Below are 16,455 nucleotides of genomic sequence, written 5' to 3' on the forward strand. Positions count from 1 at the left end.
GATTTCAGACCGTCTTACACATGTTTGGATATGTAATCGGCATCAGCAGCAAACTACAGGGCACATCTCTGGACATTATTCAGGCATATGAAATGGTTACGCATGTTAAAACCTCTGTGTCTGAAGCAAGGAACACTGATTACAAAGATGTGTACACAAAAGCATCAACAATGGCACAAAAAGCTGGGTTAGACAGCCTCCAAATGCCTAGACGATGTGGACGTCAGACACAGAAAAGTAACGTGCCAGCAGCCAACGTAGAACAGTACTATGAACGGGCTGTGTTCCTTCCTTTTGTGGACTCAATGTCACAACAACTAAACCTCAGATTTAACACCATGACACAGCAGGCATGTCTGGCGTTCTGTCTGCTGCCAAACAACATTGCCAGCGCCACTCAAGAGTCGATGCTAGCTCTTCTGGACTTTTACAGAGATGACATGCCACAGCCAGACATGTTCGCACAAAAGGTCCAGCTCTGGAAACAGACCTGGAGGAACATGGAAAACAAGCCGTCGACTATTGTCGAAACATTGACAGAAACATGCCAACATATGTATCCCAACATATCGAAAGTGCTTACACTGTTGCTTTTAACTTCTGTGACATCAGCAGGAGTGGAACGGTCCAACTCGTCATTGAAATTCATCAAGAACCCGCACAGGAGTACCATGGGCCAGAGCCGGTTCAACACTCTCATGCTACTCTTCATTCATAGGGACATAAAATTGGATATTGAGGAAATTGTGAACATCTACGCCAGGAAATATCCTAGGCGCATGCTACTGATAGACCCATTGTGCGAATAGATACACATAGATAGCTATGCACTTAGAATATGTTGAATAGTAAAAGTATCTGAACATGGGTTCACAATTATACATGTATCTTCCCTCGTTTTTCCCGCTTAACGAAAATATACAAATTATATAAGCCACTTAGTCGTCCTAATAGAAACCTCGTTATGATATTAGAACTATAGGTATGCCCCTGGATCTGCTAGTGCAACCTTTAGAGTGATTAAAAGTTACGCCCCCCCTAACCCAAAATCCTGGATCCGCCCCTGAACACAACACCACTCCAGCAAATACCATCACAAGCTGTGAAAACCATACTAAAGTTGTATTACATAATAAATAGTCTGAAAGTATTTGCCTCAAACTTGTTATCAGTCACCATCATTCCATAGTTTTAACAAGTCAAAGCTTATATATTATGCTTCTCTGTTTTTGTATTTAATTATTTTTCAAATAAGGAGAGGCATCATACATAACAAGTATTAGCATCCGAGTTATGGGCCTTGTTCCAGTGTATTGTGTCACCTGCTAAGCATTGCAGACACATCTGGTACCGTCTTTGGCCAAGTAAATGGCTTCACATGTTTGTGTGACAGATCAAGTATGGCCAGCACATTAAAATGAATTTGTCTTTTGAACATGTAGGTGTAGTAGGGTCTTCAAACTTGGTATACATATATGGGGGCACTAGGTCAAATTTAAAGGTCATGGTGACCTTTACTAAAATATTGGTTGGTGTTCCCTAAGGTGAAACATTTCCACTGGCACACAGTTCTAGTTGAGTAAATACTGTCAAGGTAAAAGCATTTGCATTACCAATGATGCTGCTCACACTTGCTGCTTATTTATGATATCTTTTTTTTTCTGCCAAATCAGATCAGCTATAAGTGTTTTATCTGATAATCTGTATCATTGGTAAAACATGGCATAATATGGCTTAGGAATTTACAACAAACTTTATACTATTTACACAAAGAAGCTTCTCTACCATCAGTGCAAAAGTATGTAATATAAAAAGAAAGCTCCCTACTGTTAGAAAATGTTTAAAATGTGTATGATGCTGTTTCTCATTATAACAGATTACCTCAAAAACTCGTAGCACTTGAAACTTTTCATGACAAAGTAGCACTTGAAACTTTTCATGACAAAATATGAATCATTGTGCCAAGTTTATAAACAAACGATGATTCTATTCTTAGAACTTTGTTTAATGATTACCATCATCAGTATATTCTATTATTATGTTTGCTTTTTATCTGAGCATTCAATAGTAACGTAAAACACCCATAAAAGCGTTACCTCTCTATAAATATCAAAGAACAAAACAGATCTGAAAATATCCCCCCACCACTTAAATACAGGGTTAAGGGGTCTAAACCCAATTGATTTTTTTCAAAGGCATGTAAATCCATTTTAAGGACTTAAGGGGTGAATGTGAAAAGGTTCTAAGTGACATTAAATAAAGAAGAAGATAGAACCTTTCCGCTTTCACCTTACTATTTTTAATTCAAATGTCCCACAAACTTTTCAAATGTGCGATGAACTGAAATTGGAAGCTCTCAATCCTGACTTTAGGATTAATTCTCAACTTTATCATTCCAGAAATAGGCATCATAAATAGCCTTTTGGATGAGCAAGCCTGAAATCTTATTCTAGTGCTCTGAAAAGCATTTTATCAGAGCAGGGCTTGTGGGCCTGTGATAATTTAGTCCAACAGTGGTTGTTAACCAAAAAGGTTGCCTTAATAATGCATATTATGTACTGCTTTCCCTTTTTCAAAAAGGACACAGTATGATTCATTACCTAGCATTAGAAAAAATGTGATATCATTTGAAGTCCAAGGACATTCTTTGACCCAGCCTAAAATAAGGAGAAATCACCACTTGATAATGGCCAATCTGCAGTAAACAGCCACTTTTAAGTTTTTCTGTTTTTCAACACATATAATTATGCCATAGGTTATACAAATTTGTAATTTGCAAGGCCTGATAAGTAGGATTTTATACCTATCAAGGCCACAGTGGAAAATAATGGTATCTACCATGAATTGGACATTATCTAAATCCACTAGACTCACATCCAACAGCTTAATTAACATAAATTTAAACCTAACATAATGTGCACCTGCGGAAATAAGCAACTGCAAGATCAGGGATTTTCTCACTAAAAAAAATGTCTTTGAATCAAACTTTTTGTTGACCTCTCTATACATATAGGAGTTGGGTCAAGGGATTTACGTTTTGGAAAAACAACCCATCAAGACCTGGAAAAACAGGAATATCTTGCATATGCCTGAAAACTTTCACCAATGCAATTATAAAAGCCAGAATTAAAGCCTTGCTGTGCAAGTGTCTCTGGCAACAAGTGTACCAAGTTTCATTTGCATATCTTTAATGGTGTTTGCATAATGGTCAAGGTTTATGCTCACTGACGCCATTGACAACAATGACACCAAAACTATAATGAAAACCACTTCTTTTCTTCCAAAAACAGGCAAGTTAATAATCAGCTCTATAAATGTGCCTAAAAACCATCATCAGAACATGTCCAAGTCGTTAACAATTAGTACTGATTACTGATGTCCTTTTGTCTGTAAAATATTAAAATGATTGTTTGCTTACATCTGGTCAGCCATCTTTCTTCAAGAATAAGTACATAAACCATTCTCTCTGAGATTGGTTAATTTTTGTACAAAAGATAGCCAAGTCACTAAACACATGCTGATATATGACAATAATGTAAAAAAAACATTATTTTGTACAGAAACACAGAAGATTTGTAAAATAAAATCGCAAAATATAAATATCCAGATATTTGCCAATGATTAAGTCGTGGTGTTGCAAATTTGTAACTTTGTGATCTAGGCCAAAAGAATTGCAAAGTTAAGGACATCACTAGAATGTCACCATGACTTTGCATGTCTTTCTACCATTCATCACTTTCATATTTCCCTCCTTTGAAAAGAGTACCAGACATCAAAACAATTTTTTCTGGTAAGATGAATCCACATAATTAGAGTAGATAAATTGACAGGCTGATAATGTAGATCTGGTTTCACCAAACATTAGATTCAATTTTGTCCCCTGAGTAAACTAGGCTAGTGAGAGTTAATCAAGCATATATACCATTTACAAACTGGTTTTTCTAGTCTTTTCAATTTTAGCATCAGCTGATTCCAAAACTTGCTTAATAAGTGTAATTTGCCAAATACATCAAGAGCACTACAAGAACATGCCTAAATAATTCTCAAATTTCCCAAGGAACAAGGGACACAACTCAACAATGATTATAGCCTGAGTGACAGTCCTTGCAACACATCTGTTATGTCATTGATAATATGTGTTTTAAGTTTCATGATATTACATAAAATATTTATGGATTTATAACCAACATCCAATGTTTTTGCAAAAACCCAAACCAAGCGACTGTGTCTTTTATCAAATGCCAACCGATGGGATACAAAAGTGCTGCGTGAGGAAAGCAAGTAGTAACAATATGACATTGCCCATCTCCGCTAAACATTTCTGTATCAAGCCCAAACATGCAGATTCTGTCAGGTTGGGTGCCACAGATTAATTTCTGCCGATAGATATGGGGGAGAATCAAGAGTATTCATTTCATTATTCTTCAGCATCTTTCTACTGAAAGCTTTGATAAATTCATTAGCTCATCTGATTTGATAATTTCTTCTGGAGTTGTTTTTGCACTTCATTTTGTACTTTGGAGTTACTATATGCTAGTACAGTAATACTTGTTAAATTATAGCTAGCCAACTTTTTATATATTTTGAATATTCCTCTGAATGTTAATTTCTAATAGTATCTGGTGTCAGCCCTAATGTGTCAGCCCTGATAAAGAACATGTGACAGTTGGTAACACTTTAATGCAATCATCTTCCAATCCATTTCTATGATTTTATTATATATAGGATTCCCTTGACCTTTTAGAATGACCTTGACCGTAAGGATAAGCTTCTTCCCTCTTATTGTTACTTTGTTCTTTTGAGCTAGCAAGATGAAGGGTGTATTAGAACAAGCAACTATGCAACAGTACGCTACAAGTACAAGTGAAAACTTAGTACACTCCTGTGGCTATAGTTGTATTGCCTCGCAGAGAGCGCACTTTTGAAACTTGTTGCATAAAATAACTGCGTCTAAAATGATTTTTAAAAATCCTGTTGGCTGCCTTTCCTGACTTGTTAACTTTTGCTAAGCCTTAACTTCTATTTTTAATCAATAGCACATTTTAAATGGCAGCCGCTGCTTAAGTTAGTTCTTGGTCTTGGTCCTACTCAAGAATGCTCTGCTTACGCAAAGCGCTCCTTCGCCTATGTCCTACCCAATAACGCTCTGCCTATGCATATCCCTCCTTGGTCTTGGTCCTACCCAATAACACTCTGCCGGCGCAAATGGCTCCTTGGTCTTGGTCCTACCCAATAATGCTCTGCCGGTGCAAATGGCTCCTTGGTCTTGCTCCTACCCAATAACATTCTGCCTACGCATATGGCTCCTTGGTCTTGGTCCTACCCAATAACCCTCTGCCTACGCGTATCGCTCCTTGGTCTTGGTCCTACTCAATAACATTCTGCCTGCGCAAATTGCTCCTTGGTCTTGGTCCTACCCAAAAACGCTCTGCCTACGCCAATCGCTCCTTGTTCTTGGTCCTACCCAATAACGCTCTGCCTACGCAAATGGCTCCTTGATCTTGGTCCTACCCAATAACATTCTGCCTGCGCAAATCGCTCCTTGGTCTTGGTCCTACCCAATAATGCTCTGCCTACGCAAATCGCTCCATGTTCTTGGTCCAACCCAATAACGCTCTGCCTACGCAAATGGCTCCTTGGTCTTGGTCCTACCCAATAAGGCTCTGCCAACGCAAATGGCTCCTTGATCTTGGTTCTACCCAATAACGCTTTGCCTAGGCAAATCGCTCTATGGTCTTGGTACTACCCAATAACGCTTAATCTACTCAAATCCCTCCTTGGTCTTGGTCCTACCCAATAAATCTCTGCCTACACAAATCCCTCCTTAGTCTTCGTCCTGCCCAATAATGCCATGCCTACACAAATCCCTCCTTTGTCTTCGTCCTGCCCAATAATGCCATGCCTACACAAATCCCTCCTTGGTCTTCCCAATAATGCTCTGTCTACACAAATGGCTCTATTGTCTTGGTCCTACCCAATAACGCTCAATCTACTCAAATTGTTCCTTGGTCTTGGTCCACCAAATAAATCTCTGCCTACACAAATCCCACCTGGTCTTGGTCCTACCCAATAATGCTCTGTCTACACAAATGGCTCCATGGTCGTGGTCCTACCCAATAACGCTCTGCCTACACAAATCGCTCCTTGGTCTTGGTCCTTCACAATAATGCTGTGCCTACGCAAATCCCTCCTTGGTCTTGGTCCTACCCAATAATGCTCTGTCTACACGAATCGCTCCATGGTCGAGGGCCTACCCAATAAGTAGGCGGGGGGTCTGGGTGTCCTCCCCCTGTTAGGGTCAAGGGGGCAACGCCCCTTGTGGGATGAATTTAAGCCTTTTTAACCAAACATTCTAGTCTTCTGGTGCATGTTTATTTTGTAACAGGGAACCTTAACATAAATGTACTATAATATGATACTGAAACTGAGTACTATCCCCCCACCCACCAGTGAGGGCTAACTAATGAACCAAACTACTGTCAAATACAGATTCAGGATAATATTATAACATTCCAGACCACATGCCTTGACATTTGCTAGCTAATAAAATATTCATGAACAGAAAATGAGACGTTAAAATAATGAACAAAAAAATTCATGAACTCTTCATGAAGTTCATTTTCAAGAATTTTGGTCATATGTTCTTGAACTCTTCATGAATAAATCCATGATAGAACTACTTCATGAATACTTCATGAATTTGGCCTGTTTTAAACTCTATGAACTCTTCATGCACTTTTCATGAACGTGGGCTGTGCATGAAACCATGAATAATTCATGCATATGTCTCTTCATGAATACTTCATGAACTGTCGTTTCATGAGTTTTTTATGAATAAGTCTCATTTTCTGTTCACTTCTTTCACTTGAAGTCTTCATGAAGTAACTTCATGAATCGTTCTTGAATACTTCATGAATACTTCATAAAGAATGACTTAACATTTCACAGGGGTACCCAATAACGCTCTGTCTACACAAATCGCTCCATGGTCTTGGTCCCAACCAATAACGCTCTGCCTACGCAAATCGTTCCTTGGTCTTGCATGTGACACAATGTCTAAATGTGATAAATATTTGTGCCAAGTAATTTGGATCCAAATAAAAGGCAGCACATGTATAAAATTACATCCCAGACATGAATTTAAGAAGTTTTATTGACGATATCCACTTTTTCTTTCTGCCAAACAGAAAATTCAATGTCTTAGCAGAAACCATAACAATGCCAAAACCCACATCTGGTGTTAAAATCAAGTGCCTAATATCCCAATTATTATGTTTCATATTTCATTAAGAAAAGCTAAATTACTGGTAATAACAATTTTGATGCAAGAAAAGACAATTTCTGGCAATGGAATGAACACATACAGGAAACATGTTCACTTGATTGGAATTGTGGTATTGCTAGCATTTATTTCCAACAAATAATGGAACACTATCATATGATTGTAGTTGGTTGATCAAAGCTTATTTAATAAAAAAAAAAAATGGAAAAAAGCTTTTAAGAATTTTTGTAAATATAAAATTATTATCGACCCAGAGGCACATACAATGACAACTCGGCAATCCCTTGACCAAGAGGCTTATACAGTAGCCACCCTGCTATCCCTTGACCCAGAGGCGCATACAATAACCACTCGCCAATCCCTCGACCAAGAGGCTTATTCAGTAGCCAACGGCCATCCCTCAACCTAGAGGCGCTTACAATAACCACTCGGCAATCCCTCGACCAAGAGGCGCATACAATAACCACTTGGCCATCCCTCTACCCAGAGGCGCATACAATAACCACTTGGCAATCCCTCGACCAAGAGGCGCATACAATAACCACTTGGCCATCCCTCGACCCAGAGGCGCATACAATAACCACTCGGCAATCCCTTGACCAAGAGGCGCATACAATAACCACTCGGCAATCCCTCGACCAAGAGGTGCATACAATAACCACTCGGCAATCCCTCGACCCAGAGGCGCATACAATAACCACTCGGCAATCCCTCGACCAAGAGGCTTATACAGTAGCCACTCGGCCATCCCTCAACCTAGAGGCGCATACAATAACCATTCGTCAATCCCTCGACCCAGAGGCACATACAATAACCACTCGGTCATCCCTTGACCCAGAGGGGCATACAATAACCACTCGGCAATCCCTCGACCAAGAGGTGCATACAATAACCACTCGGCAATCCCTCGACCCAGAGGCGCATACAATAACCACTCGGCAATCCCTCGACCAAGAGGCTTATTCAGTAGCCACTCGGCCATCCCTCGACCCAGAGGCGCATACAATAACCATTCGCCAATCCCTCGACCAAGAGGCTTATACAGTAGCCACTCGGCCATCCCTCAACCTAGAGGCGCATACAATAACCATTCGTCAATCCCTCGACCCAGAGGCACATACAATAACCACTCGGTCATCCCTTGACCCAGATGGGCATACAATAACCACTCAAGCCATCCCTCGACCCAGAGGCATATTCAATAACCACTCAGCCATCCCCTTGACTTAGAGGGGCATATCGTTACCAATCATCCATCCCTCGACCCAGAGGCGCATACAATAACCACTCAGCCACCCCTCGACCCAGACGGGCATACAATAACCACTCAGCCATCCCCTCTACCCAGAAGTGGCTACAATAATCACTCGGCCATCATAGCTTTTTCAAAAAATATCAATTAGTCTTTCAAATCTTCTTTAAACTAACTGAATAACTTTCTGAAAATTATATTATTCGAGAATTTATATTCATGCCTTTTCTTTCACACTTCAGCTTAATTCTTAAGATATCTGCAAGTTCCCGGAAAACAAGATTGCAATCCCATCTCTCCTGGGAAGAAAAGAAGATGTTCACCAAGATTTCTGTAAGCCTTATCACTATTACAAAATCAGGCCTTGATTACATATAATAACAGAATAATGAACAAAAAATAGCCTGGTTTTAAAAGTTTTTGTGGCTTCTAAATAGAGAGTAAATTGTGTACATACCTAAAGTAAATGTATGAGCAGAAAAATTGTTGTTCTCTGTTGTTTGTTTAAAAATTATTATAAATTAAACTGTGAATTGTTTGTTACCCATGAAATGAAATGGCTCTAATTATAATTATTATTATTATAATAATTACTTCACTCTATCATTCATAGTAAACTACGGAAGCACTGTTGCCTGCAGATGCAACTATAGCATACAATAAGAATGCTATCATTTGAATTAAATAGCATGTATTGCCCTGATGCCTAGTTTACAAGACGGAATGACAATATTTCATATCTGATGTTTTCAAAAGATATTCATATCAATAAAATAACTGTAAAGATGGTTTTACAGCTTGACTTTCATGACTAAAGTATTACAAATATCTAATTAAAAGTACTGTAGATGTCAGAGCTTAAAAATAACCACTACACAGAAAAATTCAGATGCAATCAATGATGGTGGTTTGTGCTGAAGAGGGCACTCCTTTGTGTTGTGACTTTTAGGCTTTACAATTTTCATCCATCCATGTCTCCAATAAACTAGCATTGCAGTTTTGTTGACTCACCCAAAATTGTGTGCGAGTTGTTACCATCTCTCAGAAAACACTGTTGACCTAAGCAGGAGTCCCCATCGACAGTGATCCTCGGTGTAATGTGATCCCCAAGAAAACACTGTTGACCTTAGCTAGAGTCTCTGTGGACAGTGATCCCTAAGATAGAGTCTCGATGGACTGTGATCCCTCAGAAAACACTGTTGACCTCAGTAAGAGTCTCCGTGGACAGTGATCCCTCAGAAAACACTGTTGACCTCAGCTAGAGTCTTTGTGGTCAGTGATTCTTCAGATAAAGTTTCTGTGTACTGAGGTGAACAGTGATTTCTGAGGGATCACTGTCAACAGAGACTCAAGCTGACTCTCTGTGGACAGTGATCCCTCAGGAAACACTATTGACCTCAGCTACAGTCTCGCTGGACAGTGATCCCTCAGGAAACACTATTGACCTCAGCTACAGTCTCGCTGGACAGTGATCCCTCAGGAAACACTATTGACCTCAGCTACAGTCTCGCTGGACAGTGATCCCTCAGGAAACACTATTGACCTCAGCTACAGTCTCGCTGGACAGTGATCCCTCAGGAAACACTATTGACCTCAGCTACAGTCTCGCTGGACAGTGATCCCTTAGGTTGACAAGTTAATTGCAAAGGGCATAGATCTTTTTTCTGCATAACATTATTAAACATTTATGAATGTCTTTGACATATAACTTTCAAACATGTTCCTTGAATTCAGCAAGTCCTGTGAAGGAAAATGTGACATTTTCAAAAACCATCTGATGTATTCTGCCTCAGAAGCAGGTAATTATACTTTTTTCAATATTTTGAAAAACAACATTGTTAATTCAATTTTATCCATTGTTATAAATTTGTTCTGTAACTATATTATTTCTTGTTGTTTCCATGAATACCTGCACAGGCCACATTTTTGCATTCTTGCATGCGGTTCTAATTGCCCTTTATGCAGATCTCAAGTTGTAGAAGATGAACAACATCAACACCAGATGTGCTGTCCATTGGGAATATGAGTTATATGCAGTTTACATTACAAGCTGTTTACAATGAATTTTACCGAAAAATGGATGTAAATCCACACCTGAGTATAATTACTCACTACTCAGAAGTTGCATTGAAACTTTTTTTGGTAGTGGGTACCTATCTATAATTCATCTAAACCTTTCCATCTATAAACCTAAAAACAAAGACATCATGAAAATTAAAGATATATTCATGAACCTACCTTTTCAAATCACAGACTTTTTCAATCACTTCTATTAATTCCTGTTCGTAAAATCCGGATACTGACACCCGTATGATTATACACAATTTATCTCACAATTAATTATAAATCCAGTGAATTTGGATTCAAAATATATAAATCCAAGTTAATCAAGACACATCTCTCGGTTCCAAACACACTCTTGAAAAACTGTAGAAAATTAAATCCAGAAACTATTACAAAATATTCCCCTATCTTACTCACACCAGTATATACGCGACCCGCTGGGAAGTCTTTACTCACACCTTCACAGTTTACACAAACTATGTTTTTATACAATCTCCTCCACAGAATATTTAATAAACACAGCCAAAAGATAAATCAAAAAGATTTCCTTACTCCCTATGCCTAGATGTGTGAAATCAAGATGCTTCATAGACTGGCACAAGCTATCAGCTTCTCACAACTAGGAATAGGCCGAGGAGTCAAGCAACAAGTTTTTGATATCTAGGACAATAGTGTGCTCATTACTGAAATCACTCCTATCACCCTTAATGCATACTAACAACAATGGATCTGCATTGGATTAATACTATTGTTTTTCATTGAACATCGTCCACTAACACTGCGATGATGAACAACAGGGATCAATATGATTAGGGATTTTTGATGATGATCATTTTTAATATTATTTAAATTAAACAAACTTCAGTTTTGAATCTCGATCAATACAAACAGTATTTACATCAAGGTAAATGTCATTATGATGAATTCATGCGAGGAAATATAAGATTTTTTCCAATAAACCATTGATTATTATTTATTTTTTTCAATGGTTGTGAAACAAATTTTATTGGCAGGAAAAGGAGCATAATTAGGCTGCTTTGGGGTCCAAAAGTTAATCCTGAAACTAATGCATAAGTGTAGGGCTTTCCTTGGAGATCTAATTTTGAACATTGCTCACAAAATTGCCAAAATATTGACTCATGATTTGGGTAACCAGACTAATTTCCTCTGTACCATATGAAACATGTATTTTCACCTGCCCTCTGGCATCAATACACCAAGCAAGTTCTACAAGTTATAGAAGGCATGGCTTATCAGTCAAAATCACATCACAAACCATCTGAGCAACAGCAGTAGGGAGGACGATAATTGTACACAAAACATTGTAATCATTAAGAAGCATGTGCAGAATTCTGTAGGAAAACTGATTCTTATCTTACAATACCTGCCAGCTTTGTATTTCTGAAGAATTAATGTTTAACTGTTTTAGGAATTTCAGGAATTAAAAGTCAAGCTTTATAATGCATTTTTATCCCTGATTGTTACTGATTGCATCAACAAATATCTTGATTCTTGACTACAGTGATAGAGGACACTGTAGATTATGGCCAAAACAGCCTTGGTAACCTTGCAACACTTCAAATTAAGTTTTCAGATTCATAATTATTGTGTAACACAGCTTGAGCACTTAACATTAAAACAGGATTTACCTTTAATCTGCTTCCAGGAAGTTACAATATGGAGAAAAACTGGGTCTTTAATCTTTCTGCTGATAAGCCTCCCTGTGGCTGCGCTTATCAGACAGGCAACTCCCACAATGTGTTATCAGATGTGTAGTCAGAGAGATTGTGTAAACACACTTGTGTTATCTTCGTGTCTTGAGTAATGATTTTGCAATCACGGCATCACTCTGGAAATAAATAGGCCAAAGATTAGAAATCACTGAAGAAGAAAAACAATGAATTGGTTTAATTTTTGGACTAATCAATAATGTCTGTTCATTACAAGAGTGTGCACACTCAGACCTCATAATTCATTGTTGAAGGAATCACTTTTAAAGTTAAAATACATTGTTTTTTCAGATTTGAAAAATAAATGTGTCATAGTGAGTAATATTATTCAGCGCATTATAATTATTATTATGCATACCGGTAGTACCTTTTATGTAAGAAATTCAGAAACTCTAAAAGAAAACATAATCATAACAAATAAACCTGTCAAAAAATGTTTGTTAAATTATCCAAATTAAAATAAATTCCTTGAATGAATTTGACTCCTGTTTACAACTTCCTAACAAATAAATGATTTATTCAATTTCATTGAAAAACTAGCATGTAAAGGTTGAAATAGTAACCCGCTCTTCAGGTTTATAATTACTCAATTGTGTTATCAGGTTACTTGTCAATAAAATCACACTAAACTTGATTGAAGTTTAACAGGAATGTACAGAAAACAGGGTCAAGCATCCCAAAATTCAACCACAGTAAACACATATGACTGAGTTTCACAATAAATGAGAACCCAAGGCTACATTTTTTCAACAAAGAAAGGTTACCATGGGATTGTCAAGTATTTTTAATTGTGGTTTTAAACAGTACACTAAGTCTTAATAATAATGAATCGATTTCTGATTTTTCGTCAGATTTTAACAAAGTAGCCTTCTTTGTTTTAAGTCTCCTCTGGCTTGGCTATGAATGAATTGATATACTGCTTTAAAATTTGAAAAAAAAATGGGTTTTTTAGAATGAATAGGTCTGTAACATCACATATCGAGAGGGTGGAAAAACAAAAGTGTCAAAAAAAATGTCCAAAAGAAACAATCCATGTTAAACATTGTAAATGTTTTATGTATTTCACTTTAACAATGATGCAATTAAAATGACACAGAAACAACATAAATATGGTATAATGAATTCAAATTCAAATGATCAAAAGCCACAATGATCTCATTGTAAAAGCCATCCCATTTAGGTATCAAACCTTGAATTTAAATGAGCACCCTTCAACCCCTGACATACACAAACAAATCGGTACCCCCTGCCTGTATACAGTCAGCACACCTATCCCTCATCAGCATGACCTTCGTAACCTGACAAGGTCAGGATGTGATTATTTCCAGCAGTTGTCTAATTAGCCATGCCCCCCTTCATTTTTAAGCTTCCCGCTTCAGTTCAGTAAAACATGCATAAGTGCTTTAACACACGTTGAAGGCATGCAACATTCTTGCCAAAAAGACAACATAAAACTCAATAGGTTTGACAACCTGAGGGCTGCCTTTAAATGAATTTTGGGCCAATATAAGGCCCCATTCGCAAAGAGAATGAAAATACTTTTAACCCCAAATTTTGGTTAAAATTATCCTCCATAATCTCAAATGTTTTAACCGTTGAAGAAATAAAAACAGGTCAAATGCAATTAAAAAACAATAAATATATATTATTGACACTTCATTGTGTATGATGCTTTGATACATGAATAGTGAGTACCCAGTTCATAAATTTGCAAGTAAAAAATGTTTGTTTTGTTTCAACTTGCAAATTCCCCTTTTTAGCAAAAATAGCGCTAAATTCCCCTTTCGCAGGGCCCGGCCCTGGCCTTATTCCCAAAATTGAGGAAGACAGTCCTGGATTATATGCATAAACAAGCTGGTTCTCATGGTTATGCATATTTCAGGCCACAATTTAAAATGAAGATATTAACTTTGATTTTCTGTATTTTTAAATAAAAAAAATCAACCGTACACTGGAAGGTTTAGGCATAAATGAGGAACTGGTAAATATTACTCCACAAATAGTTATCTCATATAAATCTATTCTGTTACTATTTAAAACATGTACTGATTGGTATGAATCCGACTCCTGTGGAGAATTTTGATGCAAGAGTCTATTATTAGGTTAGGTTAGAACCGATGTGAAGGAATTATTCAGATCTTATATAGATATGATGTGAAGAAATAATATATATATATTATATAAATCTGATGTGAAGATCGATGCTATATAGATCTTTTATAGATCTGGTCTATATGTAATAATCAATAGATTGCTGATAAGTCTATTGGTAGATTGTGATGCATTTCTGTCCCAACTATATACATGTTTGTTGTTTGCTTCCTCACACTATATTTTCAAATTGTGTTTAACAATGATATGCAAAATGTGTAATTGCAACCAAAGCATGAATCATGTACATGGATCTATGAACTGAAATCAAACATCTCCAGCCCGCATACAACACATCAGCCCTAATATTCTGTCCAAATATTTACATTGTACAGACAGCAGGAAATCCTGTTTTGGGGATCATATTTCCACAGAACTTCTTCGACCATACAACTTAAATGCATTTTGCAGAACTTTCTACTACAGGGTACTTTCAACTTTCAAACAAAGACTACAAGATGGTTAGATGAGCAGAGAACTGCTGTCCAAATAATGTTTGCAAGTGTTCAACATTTGAAACAACAAGGAAGAGGGCAAAGATCTATCTAAATTGAATCTGACTGTACTGTGTGGTTTGTTTTTACAACACTTTACTGCACTTGATCAAATTACCAAAATCTAGAAAAAGATTCAATGACAAATGAAAAGCCAGAAGACAACATGTCAGATTGAGATCTGTGATTACTCACCAAAATGCAAGATTTCAGTCTCTGATATCACCTATGTGGCTTTTGAGTAACAGGTAAACCATATACCTGAATTTTATATCAAAGCATCCAATCAGACCCTGTTTTCAGAAGAGGTTTTCTGGTGAAATAAGAGAGTAGAAAACAGAAACATTTTCATCACAGTAAGGGGAAAATCTCAATAAATACACATAATTACACCATAGTATGGTAAGCCATCATTTAAAATAGAGCAGAAATCAGAGTTATAATTTGTTCAACACATGTACATATTGTTGTCACTTGTAACATGTGAATGAAGTTTCATGCGAATATCTTGAACATCTTTTTCAGGAATTGCCAGGATGAAAAACTTGTACACAATGTCACCAACAACAAACAAGGCCATAACAATACCTGAACTTCTTTGTTAAAAAACGACTGAAAAGCGAAAATGATGATCACCATTGACGATATAACCAAATAGATGAGGCGACACTTTTTGCTAGTTTTACACACATTTTTGTTTTATTTTTGCATACATGTCAACAACATAGTCCTTATTTACCATATTACTACATGTCAGATAATTTTATGTCACGTAATTTCACACAATAATTCATTTTTGTTGAACTTATGAAATACAGTTGGCTGTGGCAAATGATGAAATTTACATAGTTACAAATTCCATGGTATTTCTATCTTTCTGTACATAAATGATGAGCAGAAAATCCTGTAGCATGTCAGGCCGTTACATGAAACACATGTATTACTTTTAATAGCTTAGATTACAACAGCTGTAACATTTTCAGACAATCTTCAGAAAATGGTTAATGAAGTTTGACTATTGATGAATAACTCCATCCCAAAGCACTTACACTTTTAATGAAATTTAAGGACTTCAAAGAAGTGCTCCAATTATTTATTTTTATTACAGTTAGTGTGCATTATAACAATGTAAATGTAATTAAATCAACACAAATGGCACTGGTTTGGCTTCACACAGTCACGGTAGGCCTGCACAGTCACGAGACCCAGTGTATAATGATATCAAGTATAAATGTTTTGTTGTCACGTAAATATAGAGGATCACACATACATAGCCACGTACTGCAAAAAAGAAACACCTCCATCTTTACTATTTTGTGTCCAATTTTGGTCAATTCGTTAAATTAAAATGAGGGAAAACCAGAAGGAGAATTTTGACAGAAACATATTGGGAAGAAATATATTATATTTAGAATGGGGAATTGGGCCAAAAATGTGTTGTCAAATCACTGGAAAGTCAGCATACATGTCACATGTGTGATA

The 16,455-nt window shown here is 37.1% G+C and overlaps 1 protein-coding gene across 4 annotated transcripts in view; it reads right to left on the minus strand.

The window, feature by feature from the left end:
- LOC128231579 (immunoglobulin superfamily member 10-like) overlaps positions 1 to 16,455 on the minus strand; it is a 45,746-nt gene that overhangs the window by 23,685 nt on the left and 5,606 nt on the right. The window contains exons 1-2 of one of the 4 annotated variants that reach the window (XM_052944597.1): positions 12,752 to 12,885; positions 12,248 to 12,447 (exon numbers count right to left, since the gene is read on the minus strand). The gene's annotated coding sequence lies outside the window, so the exon portion shown is untranslated. Of the gene's footprint in view, positions 1 to 10,772; positions 11,161 to 12,247; positions 12,448 to 12,695; positions 12,886 to 16,455 lie in introns of those variants that run through there. The other 3 variants (XM_052944605.1, XM_052944588.1, XM_052944613.1) reach the window with 3 other exon arrangements.

The sequence above is a fragment of the Mya arenaria genome, chromosome 1 (genome assembly GCF_026914265.1).
Source record: "Mya arenaria isolate MELC-2E11 chromosome 1, ASM2691426v1".
In the NCBI taxonomy this organism is placed as follows: Eukaryota; Metazoa; Mollusca; class Bivalvia; order Myida; family Myidae; genus Mya; species Mya arenaria.